The 16329-nt window shown below is 45.2% G+C and overlaps 1 protein-coding gene across 1 annotated transcript in view; it reads left to right on the top strand.

Moving 5' to 3' along the window:
• The first annotated feature begins 10161 nt into the window (after positions 1 to 10161).
• ZNF354B (zinc finger protein 354B) overlaps positions 10162 to 16329 on the top strand; it is a 34583-nt gene continuing 28415 nt past the window's right edge. The window contains exon 1 of the mRNA XM_033180238.1: positions 10162 to 10202. The gene's annotated coding sequence lies outside the window, so the exon portion shown is untranslated. The remainder of the gene's footprint in view (positions 10203 to 16329) is intronic.

Below are 16329 nucleotides of genomic sequence, written 5' to 3' on the forward strand. Positions count from 1 at the left end.
GCTCAGGACGGCCCAGAGGCCCTCCATGGCCAGACACAGCACCTCAAGTCACTGGCCAGATGCCACTGCTGGAGCCAGCACTCCAAACATATGGCTGCAAAATGGTGACCCCACCCTGGCCAGGGCTCCTGGGCCTTTGACGTCTTTTAGGCAGGTCTGTGTGGGACAGAGGCCCAGAGGGGGCCTGGGATCTGGCAGAGATGGGGGTGAGAAGAGATTCAGCCCCCTCCCTTCTTCCTCTCCTTCTCCAAGTGCCTTCAGACCAAGAACAGTATATTCTTCAGTTCTTCAGGGAGCTGGTGACTAGTGGGTGACTCCCCAAGATGTGTATGTCCTGTCTCAGTGTGCTAGGTCCAACCCAGGCCCAAAGACAGGCACTCAGGAGTCCAGCTTCCCCTACACTTTTTCAGAGCTGCTCTGGGCACCTCTGCGCCCCACTGGCTCGGTCACCGAGCAAACGGAATCCAGCTCCTCCCGACTTTTCAACACTGAAAGATGAAAATGGGGAGACTGCAGGGAGCAGTTTCTCCCTAGTACCCTCTTCCCCAAACCAGACTCCTCAGAACTACCAAAGATCTAACTCATGTCTAGCCAGTCTACAACAAAAATATTACTGAGTGTCTGTTGCATACAGGTACAATTCGAGTCACCAGGGAATACAGACAATAGACAGAAGTCCCTCCGCTCAAAGAGCTTTCATTCTGATGGAGAGAAAACATAGTAAATAAGAAAATGTGTCATGTGTCCAAAAAAAAAAAAAGGCTTTTTCCAAATGCATCCACTTTGATCTAGTTATTCCACTTGTAGGAGTTTGTTTGTAAGACTCTGTATAAAGCATAGGCAAAGGTGTAGATCTTGCTGATGCTAGGGGGACCCTGGGCTTGGCTCTGGCTGCCTTTTGGGGGGACCCCAAACCTTTGCACACTGCTGCAGACTGGGTGATTCTGGGCTTGTCTCTGGCTGCCTTTGGGGGGACCTGAGGCCAGCTTGCTGCACACTTGGAGGAGACCCAGGCTTCCTTGTTTCTTCTGGATTGGACTGAAACTCCGCAAGGGCCAATCTTGCCCGTGAAACGTGAGGTGAGGTTCTCGGGCCATGAGATCCATGGCCAAGCCACAAAGTTTCCAAACCCCCGCACATGTACGCCGCGCCCCTCCCTCCCCGCTGCCGCCAACCCCAGAGAAAGACTTCTGATTCTGTATAAAGTATAAAAAATAGGCGGGTGCGATGGCTGAAGCCTGCAATCCCAGCACTTTGGGAGGCTGAGGCGGGTGGATCACGAGGTCAGGAGATTGAGACCATCCTGGCGAACATGATGAAACCCCGTCTCTACTAAAAATACAAAAAAAAAATTAGCCAGGCATGGTGGCAGATCCCTGTGGTCCCCAGCTACTTGGGAGGCTGAGGCAGGAGAATGGCGTGAACCCGGGAGGCGGAGCTTGCAGTGAGCCAAGATCGTGCCACTGCGCTCTAGCCTGGGCCACAGAGCAAGAGTCCGTCTCAGAAAAAAAAAAGGGGAGCAGTAAGTTAAAGAATTAAACAGAAACATTTGTTGTTATAGCAAAATTAAGAAAATACGCAACTGTTTAAACACATTAATAAGATCCATATTCAAGTAGTAAAACGACGATTTTGTCATTGAAATGGCTTTACAAAATATTCGTAAATTAAGTAAAATGAGGATTTGAAACAATAAGTGCACTCTGTGTCACAGGCCAGGTGATCCAGAGTGCGTAGTGGAGGGCCCGAGGTGTACAAGGGACCTGGCAGGTATAAACCTATGAAAAAAGCAAGCAGAAACAGGCTTGGGCAGAAGTCATCAAAATGGGATGCAGGCTCAGCCAAACCTCAGTCAGCCAGCCAGGATGCCAGAACAAGCATTGCCCCCTCAGAGTTGGCTGGGCCAAGAAGAGGTGGCCAGATCTTTATACCCAGGCCTCAGGCACCTGAGGGGGCTCCCCAGGGAAGGCCCTGAATGCTGGGGGTGCTCTCTTTGGCTCAGGCATACCCTGAAGCAGCCAGCCAGGCCCTAAACAAACTCCCACAACTGGACAGCAAGTCCTCTCCAAGGAGGAACCAGGCAGTACGTCTCTGCATCCTCCACATTTTGCTGGTGCTAGTAGTATTTGTTTTCAGAAGATAAATTGCACCTATCTATGCAATAAAAAATAAGTATATGGAATCCGTAGGTGTATTTATAAGATAATTAGAAATGTAAGAAAATGGTTGGAGTAAATAAATATTTAAATTCCTGGAATAGGCTGGGCGTGGTGATTCACGCCTGTAATCCCAGCACTTTGGGAGGCCGAGGCAAGCAGATCACGAGGTCAGGAGTTTGAGAACAGCCTGGCCAACATAGTGAAACCCCTTCTCTCCTAAAAAAATACAAAAAATTAGCCAAGGGTGGTGGCAGGAGCCTGTAATCCCACCTCCTCTGGAGGCTGAGGCAGGAGAATCACTTGAATCCAGGAGGTCGAGGTTGACAATCGGTTGAGTTTGTCTAAAGACCTGGAATCAAACAGAAAGAAATGTCTGGGTTAAGATGAGAGGTTGTGGAGACCAAAGTTCTACCATGCAGATGAAGCTTTCAGGTAGCAGCCTTCAGAGAGAATAGGTTGCAAAATATTTCTTATCATACTTAATGTCTGTGTTGATGTTAATGCTGGAGAGGTGTAATGAGGCATGTCTGACTCCCACTCCCCATGATGGCCTGAACCAGTCTCTCGGGTTACATTTTAAGAGCCCTGGCTGAGGGTCTTAAGATGGTTGGGGGGCCTTAGAATTTTGTTTTTGGTTTACAGGTGGTTCCAAAATGCTGATGCATGAAAACATCTGTGGGACGTGTAAAAAAGCAGGTTTCTGAGTCCTCATTGGCCTCGTTTTTCTAGCTTACTCTATGATACTGTCTCAGCCACTGTCTCCTGTCTTCTGTACCATCACTCTTTCCCTTCCCACTGGATTCTTCCACCTCATTATACAAACATTAACTCCCATCTTTTTAAAAAAATAACCTCAGTTTACCCACTTTTCTCATCAACTACCACCCAATGTCTTTTTTCTTTTACAAAAATCTCAGTGTGCATCCAGCGTTCCTCCACCGCCTGACTGTTGAACACACTCAAATCAAACTTCTGATCCTCGTCCCCAAGAGTTTTAATCTAAAACACCAGTTGCTTCCATGTTGCTAAATCCATGGTGAATTCTCAGTCCTCGTCTCAGTTGATCCTTCCATAGCATGTGGCACAGATGATCTCTCCCTCCCTTTGAAACACTCCTGCACTTGCCTTCCAAGCATCACACCCTACTGATTCCTCTCTATTGCGGGAGCTGGCCAGCAGCCCGCAATACAGCAGAGCTCTCTGTTCCCAGGTGGATCGGCAGGACGAAAAATAATAGACACACACAAGATAGTGAAGGCTGGGTCCGGGGGGTCACCGCCTTCTGGTCCCGTGATGCTGCCATTGCACTGGATATGCCAGCATTTATCATTAAGTTTAGTGAGGGCAGGGGTAGGTTAGTGAGGGATTTAGGGTCATTTGATTATGAGGTGAGATGGTCACATGGGGATGAAGTAATTCTTTAACATAACATCTGTATGCAGAAGTACAGTACACAGAGATAAGAATTTACAATGTAGTATGTGCATCAGTAATTTCTAATAGAGCCTTAAAACAGAAACACAGTCTTCCCAAAACCTATGATTAGCAATGTATTAATCAGCAGGAACAGTTGCAGCAAAAGCTGGTTACAAACAATTCATAGAAACAGGATATGAAGCCAGACAACTGGTTAGACCAGAAATTCTCAGAAGGGAGTATGCCTTCACCCTAAAGAGGCCTAGAAGAGCCGCGGCAAGATGAGGGCATTTATAGCCCTATCTTATCCATATGGACAGGTGCCCCCCATGCATCCGTGTATAGGTTGTCCATGAGGGTCGCATTCCATTCCCAGAACTATGAACATCTGCTTTTCTGGGATAGGAATCTAGGTGACGTGAAACCTCCCTGACTGCACGTCCTTTCATAGGCTCCCTGCAGGGGGAAGCACATCACGTGCTGTTGGCTCATTCTGGCAGTCCAACCTGACATTGTCTTTACACAATCCTGCATGTAACTTTGTATTTACAATAATTAGGAGCATTTCATCTTTTATTCTGTAGCAATAGTTTCAGGGGGTCTCCCTACATCTCTCCTACCTCACTGATCACTCTTTCTTCCCTTAATTGTGACTTCCTAATGCTGGAGTTCTCGAAGTCTTGATATTTAAACTGTTCATTTTTCCTTTGGTTTCTCCTCCTCGCTCTCAGCTTTGTAGTGATTTCGCCCTGTATCATGGCTTTACCTATTGATTGTACACTTATTACTCCCTACTCTGCAGCCCAGTCTTTTACACAGGACCCCAGACTCATAGCTAAATGTCTCCTTGATAGCAATGATCTTCTCAAAAGATTCAGACTGAGCTTGTTATCTTCCCTATCAGTCAGTCACATCCTTCCCAGTGCTCGAACACCATGGAGACATCCCTGACTTCTTCTCTCACACATAGACATTCAATCCATCATATCCTGTCAACCCTATCTTCAAACATGTTCAGAGAAGGAAATTAGGACTCTACCTAACAGTGTATATGACAATTAACTCAAAGTAGATCAGTTACCTAAATGTAAGCGTTTTAAAACTGTGCAACTCTTAGAATAAAATATAGGGTCAGGAGTTCGAGACGAGCCTGGCCAACATGGTGAAACCCCGTCTCTACTAAAGATACAAAAAAGTAGCTGGGCGTGGTGGCGTGTGCCTCTAATCCCAGCTGCTCAGGAGGCTGAGGCAGGAGAATCGCTTGAACCCAGGAGGCGGAGATTGCGGTGAGCCGAGATTGCGCCACGGCACTCCAGCCTGGGTAACAGGGCAAGACTCTGTCTCAAAAAAAAAAAAAAAAGAAGAAGAAGAAGAAGAGGAGGAAGTTTTGTTCCCTGAAGTTTATGCCTTTGGGTTCCTGAAGCACCTTTATATTCACGGCATTTAAATCTTTCCAGAAGCTGATTTTCTCTGCTCTTGGTGGAGCTGTGGCGGGGAGGGTGTGTGTTTTGTATTTGAGTCTGTCAGCCAGCCAGACATCCATGCAGACATCTCATTTCTGTCTTTCTTGTTTCTAGGAAAGAATATAAAAGCTCTGAATATAGCTTGTTTAGGCAGTCAATGACTGGAAGGGGCAGGTGTCACTGGGGACCCCCCAAGGCCACCTGCATGTTCAGTGATCCAGTACAAGGATCCAGAGAACTCAGAAAAGCCATTACATTCGTGGTTGCAGTTACCATGCGAAGGGTAGCAGAACATGCCACCCCCAAAATATGCTGCTTTGATGTAAGGATTATTGTGAGCTGAAGGCAATTGAGAAGAAATGAGTGTAAGGAAAGCTCTCTCACCTTCCCCCATCTGCCAGAAAGCAAGACATAAGTTTACAAAGAGATCCCTCCCCGCTATACCAAGAAGGACAAAGGTTGGTCACTGGAGATGACTTTAGACCCTTACCAGCCTGGAGACTGAACCAGAGGAGTTTGCATAACATGTTTGATTAACCAGCCTCTATCTTCCACTCGTGCCCCCTAACTTGCCTCCTTCACACCCTTTTTTCTTTGTTTTAGTTGAAGAATCCAGGCCTAGCACGGTGGCTCATACCTGTAATCCCAGCACTTTGGGAGGACAGGGCAGGAGGATAAATTGAGGCCAGGAGTTCAAGACCAGCCTGGGCAACAGAGGAAGGTCCTATCTAAGAAAAAACAAAAACAAAAATCTGTATACCAGGCATGGTGGCTCACGCCTATAATCCCAGCACTTTGGGAGGCTGAGGCGGGCAGATCACTTGAGGCCAGGATTTTGAGACCAGCTTGGACAACATGATGAAACGCCCTCTCTACTAAAAATATAAAAATTAGCCAGGTGTGGTGGCTTATGCCTGTAATCCCATCTACTTGGGAGGCTGAGGCAGGAGAACCACTTGAGCCAGGCAACAGAGAGACTTTATTTCAAAAAAAGAAAAAGAAGCATCTATATAAATAAGCTGGGGTCCTATACCACCTCATGAGAATTACTCATTCCCTGGATATCCCATGTATGTAAGAGGTATACATGTTAGTACACTTCTGTTTGTCTTTTTCTTGTTAATTTGTCTTTTGTTTACAGGGATCCTAGCTAGGAACTAGAAGGGTAAAGGGAAAATTATTGTTTACTCCCCTGTACATATGAACAGCAACCCGAAAAAAGTTAATGTCACTATACTTACTTCCAACAAATTAGACTTCAGAACAAGGGCAATAATCAGGGATAAAGAGAGCCATTACAAGTGAAAAGGTGATCAATTCTCCCAGAAGACTTAATAATCCTGAATGTGTACACACCTTTGTACACAGAGCTTCAAAATGCTTGAGGCAAAACTTGAAAGAACTGAAAAGAAAAATAGACAAATTCACAATTATGGCTGGCATTTCAACATTCTTCTCTTACTAACTAAATGAGAGACTAGCCAGAATTCAATGAAAATAAAGGCAACCTGAAGAGAGCTTGGCAACCAACTTGACTGGTATTTTTAGAACTCTCCACCCAAAAATAGCAGGACACACATTATTTTCAAATGTACATGGGGCCAGGTGCAACGGGTCATGCCTGTAATCCCAGCACTTTGGGAGGCCGAGGCGGTGGATCATCTGAGATCAGGAGTTTGAGACCAACCTGGCCAACATGGTGAAACCTCATCTCTACTAAAATACAAAAAAAATTAGCCAGGCGTGGTGGTGCACTCTTGTAGTCCCAGCTACTCAGGAGGCTGAGGCAGGAGAATCGCTTGAGTCCAGGAGGTGGAGGTTGCAGTGAGCTGAGATTGCACCACTGCACTCCAGCCTGGGCAACAGAGTGAGACTCCGTCTCAAAGAAAAACAAAAATGTACATAGAACATTGATCTGGACAGATCATATTCTAAGAAAGAATACAAACCTTAAGATTGGTGAATAGTCTATAAACTTAAGCAAAGCAGTAATTACATTCAATCAAGCAATTTTTTTTCTTTAACATGGAATCAGTACTGTTACAGCTATGAGAAAAATCTCAAAGACTTTACAACAAGAAAAAAATTCCTGGAACTGTAATGAATAACTGTAGCAACCATACATAGTCAATATACCTAAATAAATGATATTCCTTTTTACCAGGAATGGGCAAGTTTTTTTTCTTTTTCTTTTTCTTTCTTTTTTTTTTTTTTTTTTGAGATGGAGTTTTGCTCTTGTTGCCTAGGCTGGAATGCAATGGTGTGATCTCAGCTCACTGCAATCTCCATCTCCCAGGTACAAGTGATTCTCCTGCCTCAGCCTCCCAAGTATCTGGGGTTACAGGTGTGCACCACCACTCCCAGCTAAATTTTGTATTTTTAGTAGAGACGGGGTTTCACCATATTGGCCAGGATGGTCTCGATCTCCTGACCTCATGATCTGCCTGCCTTGGCCTCCCAAAATGTTGGGATTACAGGCGTAAGCCACTGCGCCCAGCTGGCAACTTTTTTTCTGAAGAGCAAAATAGTAAATATTTTATTTCTGTAAACCATGTGATCCCTGTTGCAAGTAACTCTGCTCTTGTAATGGGAAGCACCCATAGACAACACGTAAATGATAAGGGAGCACGGCTGTGTCCTGGCAACACTTTATTTGTGGCCACTCAGATCTGAATTTCATGCAGTTTTCTTGGATCACAAAAATGCTAGTCTTTTGAATTTTTCAACTGTTCAATAATGTGAAAAATGATTCTTAGCCAAACAAAAGCAACAGGTGGGGAATCAGATTCGTCTCATGGGTCATTATTTGCAGACTTTTGTCATATAACAACTGGATTTTTTGTTCTTTTTTTTTGAGGTGGAGTCTTGCTCTGTCGCCCAGGCTGGAGTGCAGTGGTGCAATCTTGGCTCACTGCAAGCTCTGCCTCCCAGGTTCACCCCATTCTCCTGCCTCAGCCTCCCAAGTAGCTGGGACTACAGGCTCCCACCACCACCCCCAGCTAATTTTTTTGTATTTTCAGTAGAGACAGAGTTTCACCGTGTTACGTGTTAGCCAGGATGGTCTTGATCTCCTGACCTTGTGATCTGCCCACCTTGGCCTCCCAAAGTGCTGGGATTATAGGCGTGAGCCACTGCACCTGGCCACAACTGGAATTTTAAATTATAAGAATGCCATTTACAATAGCCAAAAAAAAAGACAAAATAAAGTGCACAGGCATAAATTTAACAAAATATGTGCAAAATCCATATGCTGGAAACTACAAAACTCTGAAGATCAAGTAACACTTAAGCCAACAGCTTTTTATGGATCAGAAGGTTGATATTGCTAAGATGTTGATTTCCCCCAACTTCTCTATTAATGCAAGGCAGTCCCAATAAAAATGCCAGCGGAATTTGTGCAGATATTGAAAAGCTGATATAAAACGTGTAAACCAACACTTTGATACACTGGCCCTAGGAAAGTAAAGGATTGACCCCCTACCGATGTTTAACATGGGTTGTTTTCTATTTCCTAGATGTCTCGGCTGGGTTGAGAAATACAGGGAAAGAGCTCAAGAGAGAGAAATTTGAAGCTGGGTGTCGGAGGAGACATCACATGTCGGCAGGATCCATGATGTTCCCTGAGCCGTAAAACAGCAAGTTTTAATAGCGATTTTCAAAAGGGGAGGGAGGGCACGAATAGGGTGTGGGTCACAGAGATCACATACTTCACAAGGTAATAAAATATCACAAAGCAAATGGAGGCAGGGCGAGATCACAGGACCACAGGATGAGGTGAAATTAAAATTGCTAATGAAGTTTCAGGCACGCATTGTCATTGATAACATCAGGAAACAGGGTTTGATAGCAGACAACTGGTCTGACCAAAATTTTTTTATTTTATTTTTATTTATTTATTTTTTTTTTGAGACGGAGTCTCGCTCTGTCGCCCAGGCTGGAATTCAGTGGCCGGATCTCGGCTCACTGCAAGCTCCGCCTTCTGGGTTCACAGCATTCTCCTGCCTCAGCTTCCCGAGTAGCTGGGACTACAGGCGCCGGCCACCTCACCCGGCTAGTTTTTTTGCATTTTTTAGTAGAGACGGGGTTTCACCGTGTTAGCCAGGATGGTCTCGATCTGACCTCGTGATCCGCCCGTCTCGGCCTCCCAAAGTGCTGGGATTACAGGCTTGAGCCACCGCGCCTGGCCCTGACCAAAATTTATTAGGCGGGAATTTTCCTCATCCTAATAAGCCTGGGAGTGCTACAGGAGACCAGGGCTTATTTCATCCCTTCGGCTTCAACCGTAAAAGGCGGCACGCCTTAAAGGGGCCGTCTATAAGCCTACCTTCAGGGCACATTCTCTTTCTCAGGGATGTTCCTTGCTGAGAAAAAGAATTCAGTGATATTTCTCCTGTTTGCTTTTGAAAGAGGAGAAATATAGCTCTGTTCTATCCAGCTCACTGGCAGCCAGTTCAAAGTTACCTCTCTTGTTCCCTGAACATTGCTGTTATCCTGTTCTTTTTTTAAGATGCCCAGATTTCATATTGTTCAAACACAGATGCTCTACAAACAATCTGTGCAGTTGACACAATCATCACAGGGTCCTGAGGTGACATTCATCCTCCTCAGCTTATGAAGAAGATGATGATGATGGGATTAAGAGATTAAAGTAAATACAGGCATAAGAAATTATAAAAATATTAATTTGGGGAACGAATAAATGTCCATGAAATCTTCACAATTTATGTTCTTCTGCCGTGGCTTCAGCTGGTCCCTCCGTTCAGGGTCCCTGACTTCCCGCAACAGAAGCACACGTTTTACTTTTTTTCAATACCCTTTGAGTGAATTTTCTGCACACTCAGTGATTACTCCGCAACCACAGAGGGACCTGGGGTGGAGTAGCCTTGCCACCCGCCACCACGCCTGGTTAATTTTTTTGTATTTTTAGTAGAGACGGGATTTCACAATGTTGGCCAGGCTGGTCTCGAACTCTTGATCTCAGATGATCTGCCTGCCTTGGCATCCCAAAGTGCTGAGATTATAGGCGTGAGCCACCGCGCCCAGCTGTCTAATGCTTCTTGAACAAGGTGGCATAGTGGCATTAAAAACTGCCTTATTGGCCGGGCGTGGTGGCTCAAGCCTGTAATCCCAGCACTTTGGGAGGCCGAGACGGGCGGATCACGAGGTCAGGAGATTGAGACCATCCTGGCTAACCTGGTGAAACCCTGTCTCTACTAAGAAATACAAAAAACTAGCCGGGCGAGGTGGTGGGCGCCTGTAGTCCCAGCTACTCGGGAAGCTGAGGCAGGAGAATGGCGTGAACCCGGGAGGCGGAGCTTGCAGTGAGCTGAGATCCAGCCACTGCACTCCAGCCTGGGCGACAGAGCAAGACTCCTTCTCAAAAAAAAAAAAAAAAAAAAAAACACACAAAAAAACTGCCTTATTTTGTACAGATGGTTTGGGAGTGGCTCTGGTGTTTGAACGTCAACTGTTTGGGGACTGTTGCTTTGATTTTAATCCTGTTTGACATGAAATGTCATCCTAGTCTTACTAGTGATGTGTGTAAACTGTATAAACATGAGCATTTATACTTCATGTGGGGAAATAGGTGAGACTTCACCTGTGACCTTTCTCATTTCACCTGAGAAATATACTGAAGTGCTTGATGTGCTATTGCTTTCGAATTCCTGGGTTTAACGGGATAGTGTGACTTCACCGATTTTTTTTTCAGTCACTGTATTTTGCGGTTCTCTTCCGTCGATGATCTTACACTCCTGCTTCCTCTACACGCTTGACCATAGGCAATCTAATTGTAATCGCTGTTTTAAAGCTTTTCTTCACTAATTCCACCATTTGCATCAATCTGAGTCTTTCTTATTCTCTCTGCTAGAGGTGAATTCTAGTTCTGTTTCGTTGTATGCCTGGTCATTTTAGGTAGAAGACCAGTGTAGTGCCAGAAAGGGGGTGAGCCGTTTCCTCGCCGATGTAAAGGATCACAGCTGACACAAAACTGGTTAACAAGAGAAAAGCATAGTAAATTTGTTACATGCACACGTGCCCATGGGATCCACACAAACTGTGAACTCAAAGGGGGGCAGATGGTTGAGACTTAAATGTCCATGTCGTAGGGGAAGGAGAAATGGGGGAATGAATAGGTCCAGTGCTCATACACTGGTTCACAGGAACGTTGGTTCACAATTGGTGTGACAATGGTTCACATGACAAAGACTGTCATATTATGCAGATGAAGTTTCCTAGGTAACCTCTTGGAGCTGCCCTAAGAAGAACAGAGGAAAAGACTGAGTGTGGTGATGACTCCCCGTTCTTCTCTCTGGTGGTTAATCTTTCCTGGTTTTTGAGATCCCGAGGGAGGGAGTCTTAAGACCATTGCGTTTCTTTTGGAGGAGCTTTCTAAATTCTAGCGTCCCTCCCTGCTCTTGGAAGAGGAACAAAATAAGATTAGAAGGGCCTTGATTCTGAGTCTGCTTCTAAGGCTTCTCAGCATGTCATAGAGCCAGTATTTGAGGTTTCAACTTCTGAGTCCCAATATCAGTGTTAAAACCTTTCCCAACATACAGATGAAGTGGGACTTCATCAGAGTCCCACTGTGGGTGGGACACACCCAAAACAGAATCTCATGGCCAGGAGGGTGAGTTAGGCACCTATTTCTGTGTTAATTGCCATAAGGTTCTTTCCTGTAATTAAGCAGAAACCAACTCCTGAAAAGCATTGCCAAAACAACTACAGCTGGAAAACTTCCCAGCTGACCCTAAGACACTGCCTGACCCCAGCTGACTGAGCCTCCCTTGATGGTCCCAACACAACTCTAATTGGACAGAGGACCAGCCAAAAAAGCATTCTTTACCGGTAAATAGCCCCTAACCTCAGGCCAGTTTTGACCATTATAGAGACTATGCACTGTCTTTGTGCACTACAGCTCACTACTTTTTTTTTTTTTTTTTTTTTTTTTAAATGGAGTCTTGCTCTGTCCCACAGGCTGGAGTGCAGTGGTGCGATCTCGGCTCACTTCAACCTCTGCCTCCCGGGCTCAAGTGATTCTTCTGCCTCAGCCTCCTGAGTAGCTGAGATTACAGGTGCCTGCCACCATGCCCGGCTAATTTTTATATTTTTAGTAGAGATGGAGTTTGGCCATGTTGGTCAGGCTGGTCTCAAACTCCTGGCCTCAAGTGATCCACCCACTTTGACCTCCTAAAGAGCTGGGATTGCAGGCGCGAGCCACTCCGCCTGGTTACAGTTCACCTTCTGGCATAAAGAGACAAAGTCCACATCATTTTAATGCTAAAACCCCATCCCAAAGTAAATACAGCATGTTAGATATGTTTACCCACTGTACATGCGCCTGGCTTCCCGCGTGAATATTCATAGATTTTTCCAACCCTGCTCAATCTGTATGTAAGGTTAACCCTAGAAGACCTAGATACCAGCTTCCCTCTCCCTCTGCCAAGCATGCCCTTTCGATTTCCCTGGAAGCTGTGTTCCCCAATCTCAGAACTGCTTCTCCCTCTGAAGAGAAAGTCTTCTTTCCTTCTTCCATGGATCTCATGTTCATCGGCTAACACCAGCATTGGGCATTTTCTATTTTGGGGGTCTGGGTATTATGTGTTCCTTTAACAAAGGATGGGTTTTGCTCTTTGCTGTTAAGTTACTTGGAAACATTCTTGCTTTAGGGGATTGTTTTGTGGTTGGCCAAGGTGGGCGGATCACCTGAGGTTAGGAATTCGAGACCAGCCTGACCAATATGGTGAAAATCCGTCTCTACTAAAACTATAAAAATTAGCCAGGCATGCTGGTGTGCGCCTGTAGTCCCAGCCTGTAATGTCACCATGTTGGCCAGCCTGGTTATGAACTCCTGACCTCAAGTGATCTGTCTGCCTTGGCCTCCCAAAGTGCTGGGATTACAGGTGTGAGCCACTGTGCCCGGCCTGGATGATCTTAAAGTGGAAATCACAGAGCCCATTTAGGGTTGTCAACCTAAATGACAGAGAGAGGCTCTCTAAAAGAACTGTTTATTGGGGAATAGGACATTGCAACAGGAAATACTGTAAAGTATATGCATATTCAGGGAGGGAAAGGAAGACAAAGGTTTTTAAGGGAAAAGTGAGGAGGATTACATAATTGTTTTTGAAATAATTATCCGGCTGGGCATGGTGGCTCACACCTGTAATCCCAGCACTTTGGGATGCCAAGGTGGGCGGATCACAAGGTCAAGAGATCAAGACCATCCTGTCCAACAGGGTGAAACCCCATCCCTACTAAAAATACAGAAATTAGCTGGACATGGTGGCACCTGCCTGTAGTCCCAGCTACTTGAGAGGCTGAGGCAGGAGAATCACTTGAACCCGGGAGGCGGAGATTGCAGTGAACCGAGATTGCACCACTGCACTCCAGCCTGCCAGCAGAGTGAGACTGCGTCTCACAAAAAAAGAAAAAAAAAAATTATCCTTGGCTACAAAGATCAATAATAAGGGTGATACTGGGCTGCGTTTGGACGGGCAGTTGCTGGGCAGATGTGCTTGCAGAAGCGTTTTTTTTGTGTAAGGTTGTGATGGCCTTTGTGCAAGGTTGTGGTTTTTGTAGAGTCTTTTTCATTTTCAGGCATAAAAGTGTGAGAACCTTCTCTTCATAGCCTTCCCTGGCTTTATTTGTCAGGATTTTCTTAACCTCAGTGACTCCATTTTGATTCTGAAAATTTTCAAGGGTATTGAGAAAGCAGCCTGAAATTTGACTATGGAAATGAAGAGAATGTGATCTTTTTAGGTGACATGAAAAGAATCAAGGATTGCCAGGTGCAGTGGCTCATGTCTGTAATCCCAGCACTTTGGGAGGCCAAGGTGGGAGGATCACTTGAGGTCAGGAGTTCGAGACCAGCCTGGCCAACATGATGAAACCCCATCTCTATGAAAAATACAAAAATTAGCTGGGTGTTGTGGCAGCACCTGTAAACCCAGCTACTCAGGAGGCTGAGGCAGAAGAACTGCTTGAACCCAGGAGGCAGAGGTTGCAGTTAACCAAGATTGCAACATTTTGCACTCCAGCCCAGGTGACAGAGTGAGACTCTATCTCAAAAAAAAAAAAAAAAAAAAAAAAGAAGGATTACACTTGGGCCAATGACAATCAGTTTGAAGTGACTTAAGAAGGTACACAGCCCCTTGCTGTCTGTTCACCCATACTCCACCTTGACATGAAGGTATGATTCTGAAGGATTGGGTGGAGTGAAGTCAATGGTGCCTGAGATTCCAGTTTCATTCTGAGTGGGGGCCATGAGGGCACCCAGGCCTGCATCTGAGATTCTGAAGCCAAAAAATGATCTCAGCAGCATAGTCCCAACATTCTTGACCACCCTGTGTACAGCCCTGTTCTGCTTTTTCCCACCATTAGTTCTTCCATCTATTAACCCAGCACTTTGGGAGGCTGAGGTGGGTGGATCACTTGGGGTTAGGTGTTTGGGGCCAGCCTGGACAACATGGTGAAACCCTGTCTCTACTGAAAATGCAAAAATTAGCCAGTCGTGGTTGTGGGCGCCTATAGTCCCAGCTACTCGGATGGCTGAAGCAGGAGAATCACTTGAACCCAGGAGGCAGACGTTGCAGTGAGCCGAGATCACACCACTGCACTCCAGCCTGGGCAACAGAGCGAGACGCATGCAAGCAAGACACTTCTGCAAGTACATCTGCCCAGCAGCTGCCTGTCCAGACGCAGCCCAGTATCACCCTTATTGTTGATCTCGGCAGCCAAGAATAATTTCTTTCTTTTTGTGAGACGCAGTCTCACTCTGCTGCCAGGCTGGAGTGCAGTGGTGCAATCTCGGCTCGCTGCAATCTCCGCCTCCCGGATTCAAGTGATTCTCCTGCTTGATTTTTTTGAGGTCTCAAAAAAAAAAAAGAATGTAATCAGAAGACTCTGATTCAGACGGTCAGACTCCATCACATGCAAGGATTTGATAGCAGCAGGACTCGCGTGAGCTTCCGAGACTGCCAGAAGAAGAGAGAAGCAAATACATTTCCACACTCAGGAACCCCCTGACTCACTGCATCCCAGCAGCTCAGACTGAGTTCCTGCAGACCCCTCTTCTATTTTCTGAAAGGTATCATGTTAATTTTGGAGTTAATTTTGCTTTAAACACTTGATAGAATTCTCCACTGAAAGCATCTGGACCTAAATTTTTTTTTTCAGTCTTAAAATTATGATTTCAATTTCTTTTCTTAAAGTTTTAAAATTATGATTTCAATTTCTTTTCTTTTCTTTTTCTTTTGAGACAGCGTCTTGCTCTGTCACTCAGGCTGGAGTGCAGTGGCACAGTCTCCTCTCACTGCAACCTCTGCCTCCCAGGTTCAAACAATTCTCCTGCCTCAGCCTCCCGACTAGCTGGGATTACAGGCGCCTGCCACCATGCCAGGCTAATTTTTGTATTTTTAGTAGAGACAGGGTTTTGCCATGTTGGCCAGGCTGGTCTCGAACTCTTGACTGGTGATCCACCTGCCGCAGCCTCCCAAAGTGCTGGGAGTACAGGCATGAGCCACCACTTCTGGCTGATTTCAATTTGTTTAATAGTATAGGACTATTCAAATTATTTATTTCCTATAGGTGATTTGTGGCAGTCTGTGGCTTTTTTTTTTTTTTTTTTGACAAACTGGCATATTTCATTGAAGTTGTCAAATTTTATGTTTATAGAGTATTCTCTTTTTGATGTCTGCAGGATCTGATTTGTGGTAATAGCCCTTGTTTCATTACCGATACTGACAAATTATGTCATGTTCCTTTTTTCCCCGTAAGTCTTGCTTCTCAGCAAGAATTCCTGTTGGGTTGATTCTTTCTCAGCCCTACTTTGAAGCTGTGCCCCACACGTTTCGATATGTTGTATTTTCATTTTCATTTCTTCCATGCATTTTGATTTCCCTTAAGACTTCCTATGGACCCATGGATTATGTAGAAGTGTGTTATTGATTTTCCAAGTATAAAAGTTTTTTATGTTGTCTTTCTGTTATTGTTTCCAGTTTGATTCCATCATGGTCAGAGAACACATTCTGTATGATAAAATTCTTCTAAATGTGTTGAAGTTTGTTTTATGCTCTGGAAATTGGTCTGTTGGCTGTATGTTCTCTGAGCACTTGAGAGGAATGTATGCTGTTGTTAGTCGACGTGTTTGACGAATGTCTGTTAGACCCTCTGTGTTGGTGGTGGTGTTGAATCATTCTGTTTCCTTGCGGATATCCTGCCTAGTTGTGTCCTGTTGTTGAGGGAGGAATGTTGAAGCCTCCGACTACAATTGTGCACTTGTCTAATTGTCTATT

The sequence above is a fragment of the Trachypithecus francoisi genome, unplaced genomic scaffold (assembly GCF_009764315.1).
Source record: "Trachypithecus francoisi isolate TF-2019V2 unplaced genomic scaffold, Tfra_2.0 Lachesis_group2, whole genome shotgun sequence".
In the NCBI taxonomy this organism is placed as follows: Eukaryota; Metazoa; Chordata; class Mammalia; order Primates; family Cercopithecidae; genus Trachypithecus; species Trachypithecus francoisi.